At 42.2% G+C, this 24,078-nt stretch overlaps 1 long non-coding RNA gene across 1 annotated transcript; it reads right to left on the bottom strand.

Moving 5' to 3' along the window:
- Nucleotides 1-943: 943 nt before the first annotated feature.
- Nucleotides 944-7,362, bottom strand: LOC309349036. The gene is made up of 2 exons (XR_014159628.1): nt 7,266-7,362; nt 944-1,166 (listed from the first exon to the last, which is right to left on the bottom strand). It is a non-coding gene; the product is annotated as an uncharacterized lncRNA (long non-coding RNA).
- Nucleotides 7,363-24,078: the final 16,716 nt, after the last annotated feature.

The raw sequence follows: 24,078 nt of genomic DNA, 5'->3' as shown, positions 1-24,078 counted from the left end.
AGGTAACATATTTTCCCCAAACACAGAGACCATTTGGTACCTCAAATTTCACTACAGGCAGGAGCTTTACCCTTCAGCAGTAAAACTTTCAGCCCTAATCAAGGCAAACAAAGAGTTAATGGAGCTCTTTAAAATAGATCAAATAGATTTCCAATCCTGTAAGGTTTCATCTCTATTACATACATCCCTTAATGTGCATTCATTTTACCACTGGCAAAAGAGGGAGTTCATACTCTTTTGTTTATCTGTTTAAACCTTTTTCTTATAACAAACTTTTGGGGTGACGATAAAGAGGGTGTGTCATTTCCTACATTGCTTTGCATATCTTAAGATACATAATTAATCTGCTTCCTGAGTTCTTCTGTATCAGCTTTTCCCTGGTTATCCCTGGTTATATGTTACAGGCCAGTATCCGGAGCCCTGGAATTAATGATATTATAGTAGTGCAAAAATATTTGTTGTGATTCAAAATACATTTCCTTCAGCTGCTATATCTTTTAAAAAGGACTTCATTATTGTAGGAACTAAGGATCTCAGATGGTCAGTCACCTAACGGTACTTAAAATGTTCGTAGATTTTTTTGTGGTTGAATAATAACATCTGTTTTGATTTTTGAACCACAAAAGTGCATTTAATCTGGCCTTCCTTTATTTGAACTTTTCACATCTGCTTAGGCTTGGTTCCCATGAACTAAATCCCAGATCCCCCTTTCTTTTCTTTTCTTTTTTTAAATGGAGGAAGTTTACCTGTGCCGCTGTTGTCCCAGTTCCAAAGACAACTTTATAGGACTCCGATAAAAAATGTCAAAAGGAATTCTACACAATGCCCAGGCCAAACTTTCACGCACAGGGAGTATGACTACACTTCCAGTTGATCCTCAATCTCAAGTCAGTGACCCACCACACTTTTAAAAAAATACAGTTGAAGGAATTCAGAGAAACAATACTGAGAAACTTCTAGTTTAAACATTCTTGTAAAGGCTGGAAGTTTAGCTAAGCAATCTACAGGCACAAACTTTGAAGACCAAGAGGGTATGAATCTTCACCATCCCATCTGCATTCTACTTCTCATTTTCTTCCAGTGAAATAAAATCAGGTTTTGAGGCAGTGGGTGGGATGGAGGAAAATATTTCAATAGTGGAGAAGATTCCCAGAGAGGTTCAAAGCCTGTTGTTCACAAAAAAAGCAAAACAAAGTTGTGCGTATGTTTTGTGGGAGGGCTTAGTCTTATAATAACTGGAGAGATGTAAGTGCCCTGAGGAATAATCTCTTGTGGTCTAAAACAAAGAACGTAAGAAGAGCACATAAAGGTTCATCTAGTCTGGCATCTTGTGGCCAAAAGTGGTCAGCCAGGAGCATCCAGCAAGCCCTGGATGCAGGGCATGAAGGCTACAGCCATTTCCTTTGGTTTGTGCCTAGCAGCTATCATTTAGAGGTATATTGCACCTAACTATGGAGGTTGCACTTTGCTATCACAGCCATCATAATCATAATTGACAGGAATGGAGAGGAGTGCCCACTCTCTGTTCTTCAAGTGGTGCTCCTGATTTCTCCCTCTGTCAGAAGAGCAGCTGGCCCTTTCAGCCTCAGATGCCAATAGGGACTGCCTCTTTCGTATTCTCTGGGAGAGCTGAGTTCCAGTCCTTGACACTGTTACAAGCCAAATTTGGAGGACAGAGTGCAAGCAATTCCTGTGAATATCCCTGGGACTTCCGCTATCCTGGCTTGGGAAGATCAGCACAGTTGTTAACCAGACACACTGTCGCACAACACATCCCTGCGGAACTTTAAAGGGAACGTATTTTGCTTGCACTGGGGCCAGGTCAATAAAATCACTCCACCTGAAATGGTTTGACCGAAGTGTTTGGGAGTCTGGGAGAGAAAAGATGTTATCTGCAGGCTGTCCTTGTTTTAAACTCAACCCCTTCTCTTTTTTCCTCCCCTCACACCGACTGTCATTGAAACTGCATCATGATAGAACAATCTGTGGGAATTTAACAAGTCAGAAATGGATTAAAAAGCACTTTATGACTTGTTAAAGAAATCCCCTTGTTCCTCAGAAGCATTTTTAGTATCTTATTAATGGCATTTGATCCGACTAACATATTGACTAGTCATTTGAATAAGGGATGAATCCTCCTTGATGGATCACAAAGGGAATATAAATTGAAACAAGGCATTTTTCCAAATTTCCCATTTTTAAAAATAAACCCTGTACAGAACAATATACCTCAATCCATTTTTACTTTGGCTGTCCTGAGGGTACCTTGATTTGAGTACCAAATGATTTCTGTGTCCAAATGTGCCTTTTAACTAACTTGGGATGTGAAGATTGTTCAACCTGTAATATACCTTAAGTTTATGGGCTATGTGATCTAATGGGCACATGCACATACAATACATAAACAAATGCCCCTCTTTTTTTCTCAAAGGCAAAAAATCCAAGATGCTTGACCCAAGAATTTGTTGGGGAGAGTGCTGCTGCAATCAGGAACTGCTTTTGGGCTTCCCACAGGCATATGGTCAGCCACTGAGAACAGAACGCTGGACCAGATGGGCCATTGCCTTATATGCTGTCAGTGGACTAAAGGCACTAAGCTAGTCCCCTAAATGTTCCCAGTATTAAAGCCTGGCTCCTCCATCCCAAAACCCAGGAAGCTTCTACCTGCTTAGGGAGGGAGGCACAGTGCTCTGATGGGGTCCCAGTGCCCTCCTGCCACCTTCCCTAAGCCTATCTGACTTTGGGAACCGGGCCATCTTTAGCAGATGTGGTGCCAGGGTGCAAATATCCGCTCAGCACCCCCAAATTACCACAGAGGCTTGGGAAGGAAGCTGCACACCCACCAGCCATACAGTTGGCGGGCCACAGCTTCCATCCTAAGCCTCTGTGGGAATCACTCTCCTCCCACGGAGGCTTGGGAGGCAAGCTGCACGCCCACCAGCCATATGGTTTGTGGGACGCAGCTGGCGGGCGTGCAGGGAAAGGGGATGCCGCTGGCAAAGTTGCGCAGCTCCCCCACTGGCTGGGGTGCCCCTGAGAGGCTGGCGCCCTGGAGCAATGAACCACTAAACCGTATGGGAAAGACGGCTGTGTTTGGGAAGGAGGCAGGGGAGCTGCAGCATCCTGTCAGAGGCCTAACGTCTCTTTCCCAAAGCCTGGGAAGCTTTTGCCTGGCTTAGGGAGGCCATGCCTGGTGTGATGCTCAAGCATTCAACGCCTCGCCTCCCCATTTTCCTTGCAAGCTGGCACCTCTGGCCCTAACTGTTCCCCCATGAAAATTTTCACTGCACACCACTGATCCTTCTGTACTTAAGGTTCTTATGTTTCTCTCTTTTTCTCTCTCCTCCTGCGAGTTGTGGAAGTGTGCTGTCCACTGATGGGCTTTGATAGGAAGGGGCCAAGCGGCTACTGGTCCCAGGAGAAAGCAGACAAGGACTCACTGCCTTGCCTCCTCTGACCAGCTGCAAGGTGACTGCCCATTAGCATTCTCTTCTGTGCTGTTAGGGTGAGCCAAAGGAAAAGAACAAATGGGACCATGCCTTTGCTTTGCCCTTTGTGAAGCAGAAAGGATTTGTGCAGATGCAACTTGCTGTTCAGGGGGTTGAAAAACAGCAACGGCACTGCCAAGCCCTACTGAATATGGCAGGGTCTACTAATGAGTGAGAATTCACACCATAACACTGTGCACATGAAGCTCACTCGCTGGTGGCCTTGGGCTTGTCACACTCTCTCACAGCTGTGCCTACCTCACAGGATTATTTTGAGGATAAAATGAGAGGGGGGTCTTGTGTGCTGCCTGGAGCTGCTTGGAGGGGAGGTGGGATATACAGACACCCACTCAACAACAGTCACTACAAGCTGCTCAAGGAAGGATGGCAGCGTTGGGGGATAGACATCGGACTCTTCCCTGCTCATCATCTTCCCTAAGCTTGGTGGCGGCGGCAGCACCGGAGGGGGAAAACAAGACATTCCTAGATCCAAAAAGAAGCTGGGATGCTTCTGTAAATTTGAGGGTGTCCTGCTAAAAATGGGGCAGTTGGAAGACTGGAGGAGGACTGTGGTAAACTTCGAAGGTGTCTTATTTTAAGAAATTGCCACAGTCCCCCCAGCCATCAGCTACTACCCCCCCCCCGATCAGTCTGTGGTCATCAACATTGAGGGAAGACCCTTCATCAGCAAAAAAATTATGTCTTGCTGAAGGCTGCAAAGATGGTTAGCATTTTATAAGTGATAAAGTGTTTGTCTTTTTTAAATTAAGGCATGCACATTGTTTTTTTAAAAAAACAAAAACACTATGCTATTGTGCACTTAATTGACCACAATATGTTGTAAACATAACTTTTCTATGCACTAGAAGAAGAAGAAAAAAGTGTGACTTGCTTTATTCAGATATTCGCTTTATTGCAGGGATCTGGAACCAAACCTGCAATACCTCCTTATTTATGTGTAATAAATAAGCTATCAAAGAAACCTACAAAATTCCCTCCTCTTCACAACTATTGGGTCTGTGTTCATCAAAAAGCTCACCTGCCTCATGTGTTTGCTTTGCGACAGGACCGTCCACCCAATAGCCCTGCCTCAATATTCAATTCAGATTGTCACTGTGCAGCATAAGGGGAAAGCACGGGAGCTCGTGAAAGAATTAGTTCAAGGAATTAGCTCCAGGTGGCTTAAGCAAGCGAGACAAACCATAAGCAACAGAGGATGTAACCACTTCCTCCACTACCATGTAGTTTCACAAGCATCTCTGTCCTGGGAGTGGGGAGGAATCCCTGCATAGCGCAAGCTATGTACACCTGAGCATCTATCCCACCCAGACATTTCCAGGCATTGTTATTGGATGCAACACCATGTATCACACAATAAGCCATTTATTTGAAGAACAGAGACTAACCTGTGCTTTGGCTAATAGAAACACAATCTGGCCACAGATAACCTGGAGGAGACACTGACGAAACCTTGAGTAGTGGCTCTACTCATACAGTGGTACCTCGAGTTAAGTATTTAATTCGTTCCGGAGGTCCGTACTTAACCTGAAACTGATCTTAATCTGAAGCACCACTTTAGCTAATGGGGCCTCCTGCTGCCGGTGCGCTGCCGCTGCATGATTTCTGTTCTTATGCTGAAGCAAATTTCTTAACCTGAAGCACTATTTCTGGGTTAGCAGAGTCTGTAACCTGAAGCGTATGTAACCTGAAGCGTATGTAACCCGAGGTGTCACTGTATTAACTTTACTATGCATAAGGAATTAGAGCAACATGATACAATGTTTGATGCTGTTGTGATGTTGCAGGAGCATCAAAGCAGGAAAGGGGTGAAGCCACCGTACTGCAATGGTTCAGGATCAGAACTCCAGAGTCTGGTAAACTAAAGGTTAATATGGGGGCGGGACAGAGATTCTTTCATACTAATTTAAGTATGCATTTGGTTAGAGTGTTGTGTTGATAATGCCAAGGTTGAAAGTTCTATCCATGTACGGGGCAGCTGCAAATTCCTGCATTGCAGGGGGTTGGACTAGAGATGATCCTCAAGGTCCCTTCCAACTCTAGAGTTCTATGATTCTTCTGTTTCTAGTGAGAGAAAAGCAGGAGCAGTACCTCTGAAGCACCCTATAGCACAAACTAATGGTGCTGTGAAGTAGGAAGGGGGTGGAAGAAACGGTCTCTCTGCCGAAGCTTTGTAGCCCAGATCACAGCCTGTGTCTATTTATGCAACACAATCCTTTGGGAGCAGCTTAGACGATTAATATTCCTAAATGGCATTTTTGGGTTCTTTCAGAGCAACTGAAACCGTATGATCTGGCCACACGATTCATGCCAAGCCAAATCTCTCAAACTTGACAGTGTCAGGCCTCTGGGTGGGAACATCATTTACAAAATAAAAGAGACATATTTCAAATAAAAGTGCTGGCAAACACAAAACCTTCCAAATGTCTTGCAAATTCTCTCTCTCTCTTCATGGATTAATGACCCTACACAGGAACAGGACACTTTGCTACTTAATCCTACCCATGTCTCTGCAGCTCCCACTCTCACCAAAGCGGTGATGGTGGCAACTTTTTCTTCTTCAGATCAAACAGGAACTAAAGTCTGGGAAGATTTAACAGCAGAATAAAAACAATACTTCCAGGGGGAGTGAGGGAAGGCAAATAAAAATGTTAACCATCTGCAGTCCTTACTGCCTCTGTTCTTTTCTGTTTTATTTGACGTAGTATCATCAGCATTAAGACATTCCCCTCCCCGCCCTGCTCTTCTTGCTTCCAGCTTTTCAAACTATCATTCCCCATTAAGGAGCAATCGGACACACAAAGAGTTCCAGGGAATCTTCGTTTAGGTAAATAAATTCAACAGGGATGTCGTGGGCAAATATTCCAGGCACTTCCCCATAGGTGGAAGTGAGGCCAAGGAATGGAATATGGAAAAGCAAAACTGTGATATTTCCCATTTCTTATGCCAGGGGTGGGGAACCTCAAGCCCAGATCTAAATGCTTCCCTATCTGGCTCTCAGAGCTCTTTCCAGGCCACACCTCAGTGTTCCTGCTTCACACCCCTAGAGCATTTACCTGGCTTGAACTTGTCCTGATAATGCCTATTACTGGTCTGGGTCGAGGATAGAGAGTTGTGTTTATACATGAACCTACTATACAAAGTCTTTAAAAAAAACCTTCTGCCTCTGCCCACCACTGTCCTCAAGCAGTTGTCCAGAAGGGAATTTGGCCTTCAAGCTTGAAAAAATACCACTCCTGGCATTTGCCAACCCAGAGTCAGGGCTAATTGACTCCATATTGCCCATGTCATTAAGGTTGCTAAATTTCCCTGCCCCTGCTCCTCTGTGTTTAGCTCTGATCTCTGTGGTCTGCCAGGGAACCAAAGACCATTAAGAGGCTACAACTTCTGCCTCCCAATAAGAAGACTGTGGCAAAAAAACCACCTTCAGCCCATGAAGGACCAGCTGTAGGGAGCTTGCTTCCTGCTCCCTACCAGAAATAGCTCTCCACTCAGGGCTCTCCCAAGACAACTTCAGCTACAGAGTTATCAGGTACACACAAAATAGCAAACATGAATTATAAGGAAGAATCCATTGAGTGGCGCATATCACCATTAAGAATCCATAGCACAGCATGCTGAAGAAACAGCAAAGAAGTGCTTTCTCAAAAAAGCTTAACTTGAGTATAAAAAATAGTCTTTCATGTAATAAGCATTACAGCTAAAGAGATGTTGTTGGTTTTTTTTTTAAGACTGAGCTAAAATTAGTGAAGGGTTTACCAAATCCATGCTTGCCTTTGTAAACTGAATCTCCTGTCGATTATTTTAGAGGGATGCATTCAGGGATGAAGTGTTCACCTTAAGCGAGCTGCACTGTAGTCCCACCCCTAAAGCAGAATGGGGGTAATGCTCACTCTTAATTGGTTTTGTGACATAATCTCATAATGAAATCTGATTGGCTACATGGTGTCATAATAAAAACAATTCAGAGTGAAGGCTGGAAGCATTGCCATCATTCTAAACTGAAGGCAACAGACTCATGGAGGCAAATCTAGTGTGGTGATGTTACCACATTGACTTTGCAGTCCCTGATTGGACAGAATGATATAGAGAGTGAGAAGACGAGATCCAATTAAAAGGTTCCATGTTTAAAGTATGGTGAAGATTGGTGCAGCCTATTTTGCTTTGGGGCAAATGTTTTGTGGTGTAAAGTTTTTTTGGGGTTTGTTGTTTTTTTTCATCAAACTCATTATGTCATAAGCTGATGTCTTATTTAAAAGCAACAATCCAACAACACACGGAGCTGGGAATTGAGGTAATCTGCTGTTTGCAGTTTTGTTGGACAAATCATCTCCATGGTATGTGCTTATGACTTCAGGGTATGTTCATGCGGAGGCTAATGAGGGCTACAGTGATAGGAAGCCTCAGAAGACAGTTACAAGGGCCTTACTTACTGCTACCACACTTGCCCCTTTCACACCTTTCTCTGTCTGAACACACCCTCAATTCCTAAACACAGAGATGATTCATACATTACCAGAATAGGGTGTGAGAGAGAGCTGATTCCATGTTGCATGGTAATCCTGAAATTTCAGAGGAACCACATCGGTTACAAACTGATATGGCTCCTTCCCATGGCTCAATTTCCCAGTCTCCAAGATGTGAATATGATACCAGGAGGTGGTTATTATGGACATTGCTTTTCTCTGAGATGAGCCCAGGTTGCACAATAGATTCCCTTTTGCCTCACAGATATTCACAGAGACCAATGCTCTATAGCAGAAGCATCCTGATTTTACTCCTTTTGAGTATACAATAGTACTTAGCCTAATGGCTAGTACAGCTCTAAGTATATGATTTCCCATGTCAATTGTTGACTGGCACTCTTGGCCAACGGTTTTGAAGTTCTGAATCACTGTGTTTCAAAGTTTTGAGACCATCAGACTGTTGGCTGTCAGTGCTTCTGTGCGTTCAAAACGTCAAAATGTAATCCTCTAACGTTTTGAATTTTACAATATCCATATGTCACAGTCTTGAAGTTCAAAAGCTTTTGGATCTGAGTTGAATTTAAAGGTCCATATTTATTATTTGACCCAAGTTTCTGAAGTCAACTTTTTACAGAATTTGTCATTTGTTTTAGACTCATTTTAGTAACTTAGATCAACTTGCTGTGGCCCTTTGAGACCCATTCCCCAAAGTTTCTTTAAACTGTAGTAAAGGCCTTTGCAGTCCTGCAGTTGCTTGGTCTGATGCTGACTGATTTCAGTGCCTGCTACAAGGCAGTGACTTGGCCTTTGCTCAGCTGCCTGGTGCTATTTAATATGGTGCCGTTTTGAAGCCCCAGCTATGAGCTCTTGGCTCTAGTAACCTGCTTTCTGACTTGATTTGGCTTCCTGGTGGTGCTTTTGAATTTCTGGTTTTCTGAAATGGGACTTTGTGCCCAGACTCTTGACCTAGGTCCAGCTTGACCACCTTGATCTAAACCCTGACGCTGGATCCTGACATTATCATGAATTTGCCTGCTCTAGTTCAAGATTACTTTTTCATCTCAACTGTGTATTTAGTCCATCTCTTTGATGTTTCCAAGCCACTATTTCCTTTGCCGTCACTTTTATCTCTGTCCTGGCACTCTTCCTTGCAGCATCCTCTTCCCCAGATGGTCTCCATCTCCCCTTCAAAAGTGCCCAAAATATTCCAGTTTCCTCCTCTTGATCTTTGCACAGCAACACACATCTTCATCGTGTGATGAGCTGGAGTCCCAGGATATTTTTTTCTCTTTGCGGTCTTCTTGCGTCTTTATGTGAGCCTCTCCAAAATCTGCTGGAAACAGACAAAAGTATTGGTTCTTCGTGCTGGTTCTTTGTGCTATATGAGGCACTCATCATAAAGATATCTATAAGGAGCAACTATAGATGAGGGCCAAGGAGACTCCAAGTGAAGGTTTGAATTTCATTACTCAGTTTTGTCACAAAGCCCATTTTTTCCCTTGTTGGAGGTCTAGAATAGTCTCTTATGGAAGGCCCACAAGGCTCGCCTGCACAGATTCACAAAGCCTTATAGCAGCTTCGCTGACCATTGCACCAAACACCTGGTAATTGCACACCAGAGCAATGGCAGTATCAGCATGGATGGCAGAACCTGTCCAACAAGGCAAGTTGTAGGTGTGCAAAACACCATACAAAGTAAGCACAAAAGCTTGAACTGTGTGATAAAAGCAGAACTCCAGTTGTTAACACTTGTCCACAAGAAAGCAGATGAAAGGTATAATCCAGCTCTTGTAGATTTCAGTGGCAAAAGGTCAAAGGATTTTGACGGATGTGACCTTCACAACAGAGTCAGTTCTTTTATATGTTCACTCAGAAGTAAGTGTGCATAGAATTGCAGTCTCATTGCCTTCTTACCCATGACACCATAAATTACACTTGGAGTTCTATGCTGATTGAGAGGAAGACACATGACTTTGATTGAAGTGCATGCAACAATACTGTACCCATTTAGCTGGGAGTAAGGGCCACTGAATTAAATGGAACGTACTTCTTTCTAGTCATATGTAGGATTGTACTCTCAGAACTTGTTAAAATTGCATATGAGATATGTTTTATTTTTATTTATCAGTACATATCTTAACAATAATCCCCTACTTTTCACACTGAAATCAATTGGACTTAACTTTAGGCTGCAAACTTAGGCATGTAATTGTCTTTCTGCAAAAGAGGCCAAAGGTGCATCTGGTCCAGAATTCTGTTTATTTATTTATCTATTTTTCCCCAAAGGCATTAGGAATGTAATGGGGAAATGTGGCATGATCTCTTAGAGTAATCCAACGAAACTTTAACACATGGCATGATAAAAGTCTGTAATTTTATCAGGAAAAGTTGCTTGTTGTTTACTGTTGTAACAATTGTTGTCTCAAAAGGTATCATCTGTACCATGAAAATAAATAAAAACAGTATTTAAAAAGAAGAAGAAGAAAGGAGCTAGGTTATACAGAGTCAGACCCTTAGTGCATCTAGCTTAGTGCATCTAGCTATTGTCTACACTGCCTGCCAACAGTTCTCCAGGGTTTCAGATTTGGGTTGTTGCCAGCCCTACCTGGAGAATTCTGTCTCATTGGTCATCAAAAGGGCCTGTGTAGGTCATAATGTAATAACCATGGCCTAATTGTCCTCTCCCCCAAGTATTAGAAATGCATTGTCCTAATCACAGATTGTCATGGTAAGTGTCTGAAAACAGATCAGTATTCCACAAAGTTGGCTAATCCATTTCTAATAACTACTGATGATTACTTCTGAGTATACATGTTTAAAAACACCTTGTTTTACTGTAGGCATTCTGTACCACCACTTAATCTACTGGAGGTTCTGCAAATATAGTGAGAAGTGGGGTTTTAAACATCCAAATTCAGAAATAACAGGGAGTTGCTCAGAAATAATTAGACCGAAATAGTTGCACTGAAGAAAAAAATGGAGCAGTGACAAACATTGATTTGGAGCGGGTTCCCCTCCTGCCCCCATGTAAACCTTTAAATTTAAGGCGTGACTTCAAAATGAATAGCACAAATAGCAGAGCTTTAGGGTTCAGCCTCAGTTGCCGTCAGTTCTTTTCCGGCACTCCCCTAGGTGCTGTCATTTCCAAATCACAGTATAAAGTGCCATAGTGTTTTGCCATGCTGGTAAAACAAAGGCTTTATTTGAATAAATATGTGTGAAAATGTTGCAAACAAAAACCATCTCTGCAGGCAGTACCTGATTGGCTCTCGGGAACCTTCTTGAGTGTCATATCAGAGCTCAGCAGGACCGTTTCCTCCAATATCACAGCATTCCTCACAAGGAGGTGGAGGCCAGTTGGGGGTGATTTCCTCTTTGTTGTTCTTTTACTTTTATTTGTTATTGTTAAGAGGGGGGTGGATGAATTATTTTTTTACAAAACCCAATTACTCGGGTTGGAAGGCAATGTGCTGCCTTGGATGTTGTCATTTTTTGCAGTTTGTTTTTCCCTCTCTTTCTTCAAAAGGGTATTGATCAAGCTGGTGGTTATAACTAAAAAGCCCTGTGTTAATTCTGGATGTATTTCTTTAATTTTTTACATTAATAGCCACCTCCTACCCAGACCCATTGTGATTATCATGGTGAAATGTAACACAAAAGTCCTTTCAATGAAAGGCCATTATTGGGTTTTTAAAAAATATAATTATCAGTCATGGGCAATCTCAGAAAGAAAATGCAGCATGAAATATTGAGTCCAGAGGTTCCAAGAGGATTTCCTATAGCTGGAATACTGTATGCAGATTGGACCGTCCAAGAAGACACAAATTAGCATCAAATTTACTTTGTGTCACATGCAAATATGTACCCTCTGCCTATTTTCAAGCAGGACTCCTGGTCACCCTGAGTCCACAATACACACTTTAAAAGTTGTCCCTTTAAGGCCTTTGTAGAAAGCAGAACTTCAGCAAGTGCTCCTGCTCACCATTTCCAGCTAAGCTTCTGAAAAGTCTTTCACCATTCCTCAAAACTCCTCTGCTGCCTTATTTGAAACAGAACCCACAGATATGTTTCAAACTTCACTCTAGGAGAAATTTCAATGTCAACTCGTTTTCCTTTGTGGGCCACAACGATCTTGAGTGTTACAGTTTCCAAAATATAAAGTCTCAGTTAATATAATTAGCCTTGCTTTATTTCTCCACAAATCACCATTGAAAGGAAGATAAGCCATAGAGTATTGTGCTATACTGAACTATCGTTAAAGGTTTTCTTTTTTTATCTTTTATTAATTTTCTGCAATCTCCTATATCAGTCACAATGCCACGATCAGCCTCAAAAATCATGCAAAGCACGGGGAAACTAATAAGAATGAATGTATCTTTCGTAGCAAATCCTCAGACATGGATCTGAAATTATAAAAGTGTAATTTCAAGACACTTGTATGAAAAAGCAAGATTTTTTTTTCGTGTTAATTCAATTTCTGACTCATTAAACCCATTTAGAAAAATGTATCAAAGCAATTATTTTAAAAAGCAGCTACAGGAGGGAGAGAGTAAGGAACAACAAATGGGCTGCCTGAAAAGGAATGAATAAGAAGAGCAATTTGTAGCCCACAATCAAGGCTCCCAATACCCTCTGGAACAAGTTTTCCCAAGCAGGTTCCTGCCAAGGATTGCTCTGGCTTGACCACTGGCCCTGAGGTTAATGGGAATTGGCTCCAGACTGACATCAAGAATGTCATTTTTTGTACATTCAATGCTTATGGATGTATAACCTCCCTACAAACAAATCAGAATGTCAATAAACAGCAGGCATTGTCTAACCTGCATATAAGCTCTTTGCAAGTAAAGCAGGATGAATTCTCAATAAACCCAAAGGAATCCCCACTTGGGAACTGAGAAGGTCTCAAAAAAGAATACAGTGGTACCTGGGGTTACATACGCTTCAGGTTACATACGCTTCAGGTTACAGACTCCGCTAACCCAGAAATAGTACCTCGGGTTAAGAACTTTGCTTCAGGATGAGAACAGAAATTGTGCTCTGGCAGCGTGGCAGCAGCAGGAGGCCCCATTAGCGAAAGTGGTGCTTCAGTTAAGAACAGTTTCAGGTTAAGAACGGACCTCTGGAACAAATTAAGTACTTAACCTGAGGTACCACTGTAGCGGCTTTGCTCTTCTGCAGTACTCCTAGCATAGCAGTAACACTCGGTATGGATGTAACATGGCAGAGTTGGGGAAGGTTATACTAGACTTGAATGGAATCCTTCTGCACCCAGCTCTCAATCCAGTTGGATTGCAGCCTTAGTCTTTGGCGATGACAAAGTATTGCAATATAAAATGCATATAAAATTGTCACACATGCGGCACACATACAGATGATGAAACTTATTAGTTATTGATGTCTTTCACCATGGAAGCCTGAGACATTTTCCTGAAGTTCATCTTCCCAAACCTGTGGTTAAAGGTGGTTTCATGGGAATGTTCTGAGGCAATGAAGCCATCTGATTTGATTTGCAGAAATGATAACAGTGGTGATTACCCACCGCTCCAACTCTTTCCTCCAGAAAGAGCCCAGGTGGGTGTGGCTAACTGCTCTGACATGTCACAAAAATGTAATGGGTGCACAACTCACCACCTCATGTTCCATTCACATCTCCTCCTCCATTTTCTAGAAGGAAATGAATCATAATATTGAGACATGTCTGCGGGGTAAGAGGTAGGAAATGACTCAGAAACAGTTGTGACTGGCCAGAAGTTCTGCACACGCCTCCTCTCCTCTCCTTAATACACCTAACAGATTTGTAGTGCGAAGCCTATAGCTTGGAAAGTGAAAGATGGTCAACCAAAGATGGTATCAATGTTTCTGAATAGTGACTGCGCTACCCTGTAGCAACTATTTATTTAATTATTACCCAGGATCCCAGAGAAAGCACAAGGTTGCTGTCTGTATGACTGGGGAGGATCTTGACGTTAACCATGAAAAACAATGCAGTGTGAGCACTACTCATCTTTCTCATTGTGTAGACCTCTGCCAGGCAAGTAGTCATTCTAAGGTGAAGGCAGGACTGGTGCAAGACATTCAACTTTCCTCAAGGCAAAATGCCAGATGACACCTCCCCCATTCCATAGACTACAGCTGACTAGGGAGCCTTCCACTGCAAATGAGGGCATCAGGCTAGCACAGGGGGCGCAGGGCAGGCTGCATGACACACAACTCTGCCCCTCAATATCTGCTGACTGAGGCAGTTGCCTCACTCTGCCAAACACTAGGGCCAGCCCTGGCTGGGGCAAAGAGGTGTAGGATGTATTCACCCCCTTATTATTCAGCATCTTCTCAGCCATTACACTGGAGCCAGTGTGGTGTAGTGGTTAAGAGTGGTAGTTTCGTAATCTGGGGAACCGGGTTTGCGTCTCCGCTCCTCCACATGCAGCTGCTGGGTGACCTTGGGCCAGTCACACTTCTCTGAAGCCTCTCAGCCCCACTCACCTCACAGAGTGTTTGTTGTGGGGGAGGAAGGGAAAGGAGAATGTGAGACTCCTTCAGGTAGTGATAAAGCGGGATGTCAAATCCAAACTCTTCTTCTTACAGGCCTAAGAAACAATCACGGTGGTGTAATTTTGCCTTTCTGCTTACTAAGAATGGGACGTTCCTTTAGCTGCCATGGAGAAATATGTTTATTTCTCCTGCATCTGTTAAAGCTAATCCATAGGAGGGGGCTATTAACCCACAGAAGTAGTGACTGGGATGGCAAGTGGAGTTATCGATTATACTTGCACAGGCTCAGATCATTTATAAAGGTTTAAATTGTGGCGCAGTTCAACAGTTCTTAATCTGTTCTAGACTCGCATATGCAGAAGCATGTTCCATGAAATCCAGTTTTTTAAAAATGCATCCACATCAGCATCCTAAGATTGTAGCCATAGAGAGATTTGAAACTGAACTAAGGAATTCATTGCTCAGTTTATTAATCAAAGTTTACCTGCTTCATATTAAATGGAGACAAATTAAGTAGGCTACGAAGGTACTCACAAAACATCTGCTTACAAAATCAGGAGTAATGATAAACAAACTTGAGTTCCTTTGTGGTTGATTTTTCATCCAGCTGCATTTAATTATAAAAGAGCTATCAAAGAAGGCTCCCCATTAGCAGTTAATTCAGAATGACTTCAGAGGAAAATCCCAGAGCTTCCAATGATATCTCTCCAACAGCTTTCAGATCTCTGCAAGCAGATGAGAAGAATAGCATTAGACCAGTTATAACAATCAGCCCTTGTTTCATTTCAGTGGCATGAGACTTGCAATATCGTTTTATCAAGTAGGCGTTGTTTTATCAGAAATTCCCAGTCACATACATTGGAATGAAGTTATCAGTACAGTTGGGATTGCTGAATTTTCACTTGCTTCAAATCTTGACATGACATTGTGTCTGCTTCAACTTCTGCTCTTGCAAACTCTCACCTATGCTCTTGCTTTAATTGTAACTGGCCCAGCAGCATGGAAAACATTGCTGCTATGGTCTAAGTTGAAGTGTTGTGCCCATGGGTAAGACCAAGGACACAGGTTTCAGTAACTAGGGATGAAGGATCTGCCAGTTGTAGTTCTTTATGTCCCATATTTTTCCAATAATATACTTGGTTCTCCACATTTAACAGCAATTTGCAATTTCTTTTTCTTAAAAAATCCTCATGAAAATTTATCAGCATTTTAGTGCGAATTTCTCTCAATAAACACAATACTGCATTCAGTACTGACTGAAGCTCACACTTATACAAGCAATTTTCACAAGCATAATTAATTTTTGTATGCTATTTTCACTAATATCTTTATGCCGATTCCCCCCCCCCTAATATAAACATTTTTGTCAACACTAGTTTGGGAACTGCATTGCAAAATTCAGGTAAGTGTTAATTTTGAAGGGTGGCTGTGTTTTGCTTCTCATATTATTTTGGAAAGTGCAGATTCTATAGATTCATCCTTAAATCCATACAGAATGGAATTTCTCCTCCATTCTGAGCAGTAAGTAATCTCTCTTCTCTGCCCTCTCACTAAGTTTGGTATTCCTAAATGATGAGATTTCTACAAAATGGTTCACCAAAGTTGCAAATTTCACTGGTGAACTGTACTAGATCCTTTGTGAATGTCACGGATCAAATCTAGGAGAGTTGTTCCTGTGTTCTGGTGGAGACTGTGATCCAAAGGTTATCTTCCCACGCCGTGCAGTACAACCATCCCTCCATCCTCCCAGTCATAACTAGCACATTAATAGGCACATTTCCAAAATCCTCAAACTTTTTCTTTTTAAAAAAATATTTGCTCACATTCAAAAAAGCAATCTGGGAGTTCAGCACAAGACAGGCATTTTAAGATTTAAGAAACACCTCTTAAAATGATGTACGGTGGGAATGCTGACATTAGCTGGAGGTGCATGATAACAACACTTCCCTCGGGGATGATCTGTGCCCACAAAATGGGGCCAGGATAGAAGATTTCAATGAGCTTGTGCAGACAATGACAATGCAAAGACAACAGAATGCTCAAAGCTGGCATAGAAAGAGAGCAAAAATATAATGTGATTGGATACTGGCACTATTAGCCTCAAGGCCAAGACTTGCGAGTTAAACTGCATAAGGGCGGTAATGGGTTTTCAATGTAGAATCAGCGTTTCTCATGCATACTGAATTTTGGAAGCATCTACATCACGTCATTGACACCAAAATGCCAGCCCGTACCCGCCAATTTAGTCTGGATTTTTCCCATTGTGGGGAAAATCGGGGGGAAGGGGTTTAACCCTCTTTTGTCAATGATCCATTTGTAACATCTGGACATCCCATCTGCATTTATCAAGCCCCCATCTGCAAGCATCCTTAGTCAGGCACTCTAACTCACCCATTTTAGGCTGAGAACACGAATGTGACAGCAATATCAATAAGCAGTAGGAAATAGTTGTCCCCGCATAAGCAATCTACAGAATGGAGATGACTGCTAGCGGAGCTGCTCTGTATGTCAAAGTAGGCTTTGAGTACAATAAATCTGAAACCTTAGGAGGAGTGCTTGAAGTCACAGAATCACTGAGGGACATACTCTTGCCAAAACACTGGTGGTGATCTAGAGATGGAGAAAGAAATCAGGATGGCGGCCAAAAGTGGGGCGGGGGATGTTGTGATAGTGGGTGACTTCAATTAGCCTCACACTGATTGGTTAAAATGTACGTTCAGATCATGACAAAGAGACAAAATTTCTAGATACAATAAATGATGGCGCCTTAGAACACTTAGTCATGAGCTGACAAGAGAAGAGGCGACCCTTGATTTAATACTTAACAGTGCCCAGGATCTGGTTAGAGATATGAGTGTTGCAGAATTGCTTGGGAACAGCAGTATCAAATTCAGCACATGTGTTAGTGGGAAATTGCATAAAAAGTCACTTTTAATTTAGAAAGAGAGGATTTCTCAAAACTGAAGGGATTATTTCGAAAGTAGTTGAAGGGTAGAATTCAGGAGGGTCAACAAGAGGGGAGCTCTTTTTCTGCAGTCATAGCTTTTGCCTCCCACAATAACCCCATTCTGAGGCACTCATAATACCAGTCTGAGTAGGTTGGAGTGCTACCACAGGCACTGATAAATTAATTAATGGTCTGTTGCACCCCTAAGAAAGGCTTTTGAGGCTGTTTTCAGCCTGTGGGTGAGCAGTTTCCTGACTCTCTTGAAATGGGTGACTTGCAGCTGCTAGGAGAATCTTAGGAAAGATAAACTAGAAAAATAAGCATACAGCCACAAAAACAAGCGGCTGCCACAAATGTTGCTGCCATCACTCCAGAATGGGGTAACACTCCAGAATGGGGTGACTGCAAGTCATTTCAGACTTATATTAAAACAGCTATAGTAGAAGCCCAGTTAAAATGTAGACTACAAATTAAAGAGTGCCTTTTACAGCTTAAGGCACTCTGTGGGCTACTCTTGGCTTAAACTGATTTAACAGCTTTGACCCTATTTATAGAAAATGACTCTTGCTACTGACTTACACAACCTGGTTATATCCTCACTAATCTACTGTGATGCATGCTGCATAAGGTGGCCTTTAAAGATGTTTGCAGGGGCCAGGCAATTGGAGAATGTAACATCTATTTTGTATCAGCAGTGCTTGTCACCAGTTTGTTTCTGGGGCCAATTTAAAACACTAAACAACCAGAACTGGGGAAACTCATTCCTGGGGGCCACATGTGGTGGTCCAGGCCTCTCTTTGTGGCCCTTGGAAATATGGCCTATAAATATAGAAGTCAATAAATAGGATGGCAGCACAAAGATCTAGCAGAGTCGACGAAGAATGGATAAGGTGGGTTTGGGAGGGAGACAGGCAAGAAGACTTCCTTTAGAAAGTTGAACTTTTGCCCATAAAAGGACAATTTTAAAAGAGCACGAATTCTGGCAAACAAATGAAAACTGAAGATAAGGCAAGAGCGAAAGAATGTGTGTAGCAGAATTTATGCTAGATGCATAAAAACAAGCAATAAAAGAATGCTCGCCAGGGAGTTGGTAGACCTTTTGACAGTGGGAGTGTGAAATAAGCCCTGAAGAAGAACAGGGAGAAGTGGAGAGGATAAATGTCTTCATTGTATCAGCCATCACTGTGGACCTGATGTTGCCAACCTTTTTGGGCCCATGGGTCCAAATGCAACTGAAAGAAACTGTTGTGGGTACCCCTGCACATGCACCAGAACCAAGCACACACAACTGTCTATTCTATTGACTACAAAAAAATATACTTGAGGATCCTGCAGACACCAGAGAAGGTCTTTGTGCACCTGCAGGGGTCATGCTGGCTATCACAGCCATACTGTTGTATCTGTTGAGGGCATCTGATGAGCTATAAATGACAAGCAACAATATTTTAGAATTAAATGAATTAGCAATTCAACACAGTGCAAGAGGAGTCAAGAAATCAGATGTGAAATTGATGGCCAATTGAAGGTCCTGCCCTCCAGATGTTTTAGACTACAACTCCCAGTCCTAGCCAGTACAGCCAATGGCCAGGGATAGGAGTAGCTGTAATCTAACAATATCTACAGGGCACCACACTAGCTACCCATGAATCAAGCAAATGCATGGAGGATGTCAACTGAAGGTCATGGAACAGCCATATTGAGAGACAGAAAATTGGAGATACTTAATGAGGAAGAGCCAATGCCTTAATGCCTGTAGGCTTCCTGGAAGTCCCTGGCTGGTCACCACTGAGACAGACCCTGGGTCTGATCCAGCAGTACTCTTCCTATAGTTAGCTAAATCATGCTTATGTTGAATTTCCCTGTGTTTGGTATTCCAGGAGACCTGTTCAATAGTGTTATTGCATCCAGATGATCTGAAACTGAAGTTTCTGCAAGTGAATGACATTGATGTTCTTGATGTTTTTAAAAGATGGGATATTGCATCTTACGTACCTGCTCTAGAGATAAAGGGACAGGATCATAACATGGTCTTCCTTTCCCATTTTTGTTTATATAAACATCCATCCAGAGCTATGTGTGATGGGTTGAACATGTGGCATTCATTTTCCCTTGGAGAGTGGATCAAACAATGCTGCCAATATCTATCGTTCCCTTCATAACAATGTGCATAGTGGTTTCAATGTAGCCTTTCCACCAGCTGTCTTCACGTGGAATATTACTGCTCTGTGCAGGGCATGGAATCTTCAGCAGCAAATGAAAGAATGGCCTTTCATAATCTAATACATTACTGGGAAGAAATCTTTATTGAGTACAGCAGCCTTACCCATTATGTTGTCCTATAGAAGTTGTTGGACTACAACTCCCATTGGGCTGGAGCTGTTGGGAGTTGCACCCCAAACATATAGAAGGGGTTGGGCTGGGGAAAATGGGAATACTTAGTTAAAATATTTTTGGAGTGTTCTGCTTTCAAAGGTATGGGACGGTGAACATTTGGAGCCTTACCTGGAGATGCCAGTGACAGAACCAAGGAATTTCTTCTGTACCACTGATCAGTTGTAATCAAATCACATATGTGGCTCCATTATAAGGTGGCATGCCTTAATGACCATAAAGTTCCTTCTGATCCATAGACTTTTATTTCATGGGAGGGGGAAGTCCACCTTCAAGAGACATCCTTTGGGAATGGTGCCTTCCATCCTTATTCTAGACTCCATGCATTTGCACACCAGCCCCATTCCCAAATGTTGGGGGGGGGGGAGTAATCCTTCTGGCAAAAGCATGTGTTGCTAAAGTTAATGCAGGAGCAGACAGCACCACTACTATTTTCATGAATATATACTTTACCCTAGTGTTTTATTTTGTGTGCATATTACCGTATTTACTCAAATCTAATGCTCACCTTTTTTGGCCAAATTACATTATGAAAATTAAGGCGCATGTTAGTTTTGATGGTACATTTACAATTGAAGTACGCATTAGATTCAGTGGCACATTAGACGCAAGTAAATACGGTACTCGGTTGACAATCTGCAAAATTCAGAGAAGCATGAATTTCACAGAATGAGTGTCTCAGTCAATAAATTGTTTTTCAAAGTTCAAATTAGGTAGGTTCCCCTTTCAATGTGAACCGAATTGGATTTCTCCTCCATCCCCACTGGTGTGATGCCATTTCTCTTACTTTCGTCAAATCCCTGCTTTCCTCACCCTGTCTTTAAGGCCTCCCCACCATCGCCCAGCCATCTTTATGTTCTAACTAAATCTAAATACAACAATTACATATCATTCCCCTGTTAGAAGGAGGTGACAGGGCAAGCTGTAAAGCCAGTTTCACCCAGCAGTGGGTGAAACACAGTGTCTACTCAACTCTCCCTAACCTTGCCATCCTGCAACCAATCTTGTTTTTAAAAAGCCCCCCCCCCATCCATTAATACTATAAAATCCCTTTATTATTATCTCAAAGCCACAGACCTAAACTTCCCCCATCCCTCTAAAAACCCACCAGAATTCTTAGCCTATAAGAGGAAGTGGCCCACCTAATTCTTAGCCTCCCCTCACTTCCTGCAGGCAACAACCCCCAAACACCATTCTCCTTTATTTTCATTTTGGAGAAAGCGACTTTGGGATATATTTCCCGCTGTCTTGAAAAGTTATCACTTTGGAGGATAACCACTTTAAACACCATGGTCCTTTGAACATGTAGAAAGGGATAAAAGGGATATACAGTGGTACCTCGGGTTACAGACGTTTCAGATTACGCATTTTCGGTTTGTGCACCGCGCCGAACCCAGAAGTACTGGAACAGGTTACTTCCAGGTTTCGGCACTCACACATGTGCAGAAGCACTAAATTGTGCTTTGTGGATTCGCAGAAGCACTGAATCACGACCTGTGCATGCGCAGACGCAGCGCTGCGGGTTGCGAACGTGCCTCCTGCACGGATCATGTTCGCAACCCGAGGTTCACCTGTAAATCATAGAATTGTAGAATGTAGGAATATGCAGCCATCACATACAAGGATTGAACCCGCAACCTTGGTGTTATCAGCACCATACTCTAAATTAACTTTTGATAGCAGATTATAATGTAAAGCAACTTTTGAATATCAGCTGTTTTCTGGTCTAAAGCTCCCTTCCGTTTATTGAGGGGGAAATGTTATTGATTTCAATGATCCTGATAAAAAAGGTAGCAGTGTTCAGCAGAAATTAATGACTACAGTGTGTACCTTATGCATCAAAACAGAGTTCAACCTTAATTAAATGTTCATCAAAATTATTTGAAATTCTAAGAGGGGAGGCATTAGGATAAGGTGAGGTTGTAGATTATTAGAATCTCTCAAGAGCACTTTCAGTCTCTTTATCAGACTGTGCTCTCCTTCCCATGAACGACTGAAGCACTTTCTTCCTCCTTCTAAAACAAAGTGTGCCCTCTTGACATGCTCGAGCCATTAAAGAGGCAGTGTTTACAAGCACCTGACAGCATTTTCACGAGTCGACATTGACTTTTAATCAACAGAGCGGCAACTCAATGAGCCGGTTGGATGTTGTGCTTAAAAGGGATATTAGAAGCGCACAAAAGTGCTTTGATTTTGTGATGTATGATTAAAAAGTATAAATCAAAGGTTGGTTGTTATTTTGCACTTGACTTCAGTTATTTCAAACACACTTGTGGCTCTGTTGTGTGCATTGCTAAACATGTAGGGTTGTGTGTTTGGAATTAAATTTGCTGTAAGCAATTTTAGATTTTTAATGAAAATAATTATAGTTTGAGTAATATGAAGTGTGACTCAAGTATAACCCCTGATGCTTCTTCCCCAGAATCCGCAGTGATATAAATTATCATGATTTATTTGTAGTTATTGTGCATTTATATGTTTATAGTGAATCTCTGGTAGTGATTGAGATTCTTGAGGCACTCCCCCCAAAAAATACATCCAGCAATTCAGCATTTTTTTAAAAAAAAATTGGGTCTCTTATGTAATTCTACTCTAATGGTCCTGTGATTTAACTGTAGTGTGGAAAATGATTTTGTAAAGATGCATTGTTGTGCTTGCATTTTGACAGCTTGCTTTAATTTATGTCATATAATGGATGAATACATTTCTGTTTTTTAAACTCTAGCATTATTCCTTCCTAATAGTGCCATTGATCCCACTTACTGTTCCTTAACTGGGTACAGAAAAAAAATAATACTTGAATTTGGAACGGTATGCATTAATTACATTTTCCATTTGAGAAACTCCTCAGGAGCCAAGACCCCATCTGTTTTGAAGTTATTTTGCAGGGTTGGGGAGCAAATCCTGATCTTGAAACAAAAAATGGTGACACAGAGTGCTCTCCGGTTCTCTCTTAAGCAGTTAACTCCAACTGCTGGATACATCTATTTTCTCCTTGAGATGCTCCTTTATCAGAAGAGTAGGAGCTAATCTATTGATTGAGTCAAGCACGGACCAAAACTTTCTCAATGCAAACTGAGAATTTTGTTTTGATTTTTAAGTTCCTACAGTAGTAAAGTGCCCATCCCACTTTCTCTCTCTAACCTTGCTTCATGTGTATCTATGTCTTTATTGGGTCATGAGACAAACACATGTCCATCAATTTGCCATCATACTCTTTTCTATTTAATTACAAGTGTTCCTGATGCGCTCCTGCCCTTCAAAATGCAACATTCCCCCACTTCTCCCTCGCCTTCACTGCTTTGGATGTTGGAGCAGATAGAGGAAACTTAATGCAACCCTGTCTTGGTTCATGAGACGGTCTTGGCTGAGAGTCTTGGAAGACCCGCTCCCTGCCTTGCAGGCCTTTCCCCACTTGGGCTGGGGAGCCCTGACTGACTCCAGCTACAAAAGATGCTGCTGCTGAACAGACTCTTGGGCTGAGGTGCTGTTTGGGGGTAGTTTTGGAAGTTTTGTTTATTGTTCACTACTCCCTTTGCTATGTTTTTAGTTCTGTAATTTTTAAATGTGTTGTAAGTCGCCTTGAGCATGGTTCTCACTCGAGAGCCAGTGTGGTATAGTGGTTAAGAGCGGTAGATTCGTAATCTGGGGAACCGGGTTTGCGTCTCCGCTCCTCCACATGCAGCTGCTGGGTGACCTTGGGCTAGTCACACTTCTCTGAAGTCTCTCAGCCCCACTCACCTCACAGAGTGTTTGTTGCGGTGAAGGAAAGGAAAGGGGAATGTTAGCCTCTTTGAGACTCCTTCGGGTAGTGATAAAGCAGGATATCAAATCCAAACTCTTCTTCTAACTTTGGAAAGGCGGCAAATAAATAAAATGATTTATTGATTGAGTTATGTGCTCAGAGAGTCCTAGCCACAACCTGAGGGGTCCACCCCAGAAACGGAAGGAATGGATTCATTCTACTCTGCCAAGGCATTTCAGTTGCACATACTATGATCTTTTCTAAAAAGAAATGGCCAGCACTTGAACGTACCATCGGATGCTTCCAGCACAGTGCCTGAGGGCCTGTGTAGTAAAGACTAGCCACAAGAGAACAGTGGTATAAATATTTTCCTATTCTTTAACTCAAATTTCCCTTCACTTTTACAGCTTTAGTGCTTCACTGCTGGTGTTATTTTAACATTTTTCCTGCTACTTACTCTCTATCTTTTTTACCACTGCTTGTTTTGTCTTTATGCTCTGGCAAAATTACCCCAACAGGTGATATAAAAAA

The sequence above is a fragment of the Podarcis erhardii genome (genome assembly GCF_964252035.2).
Source record: "Podarcis erhardii genome assembly, chromosome: 1".
Taxonomy (NCBI): domain Eukaryota; kingdom Metazoa; phylum Chordata; class Lepidosauria; order Squamata; family Lacertidae; genus Podarcis; species Podarcis erhardii.
The sequence above is the reverse complement of the archived record's forward strand: the minus strand, read 5'-3'. Positions and strand labels throughout refer to the sequence as shown.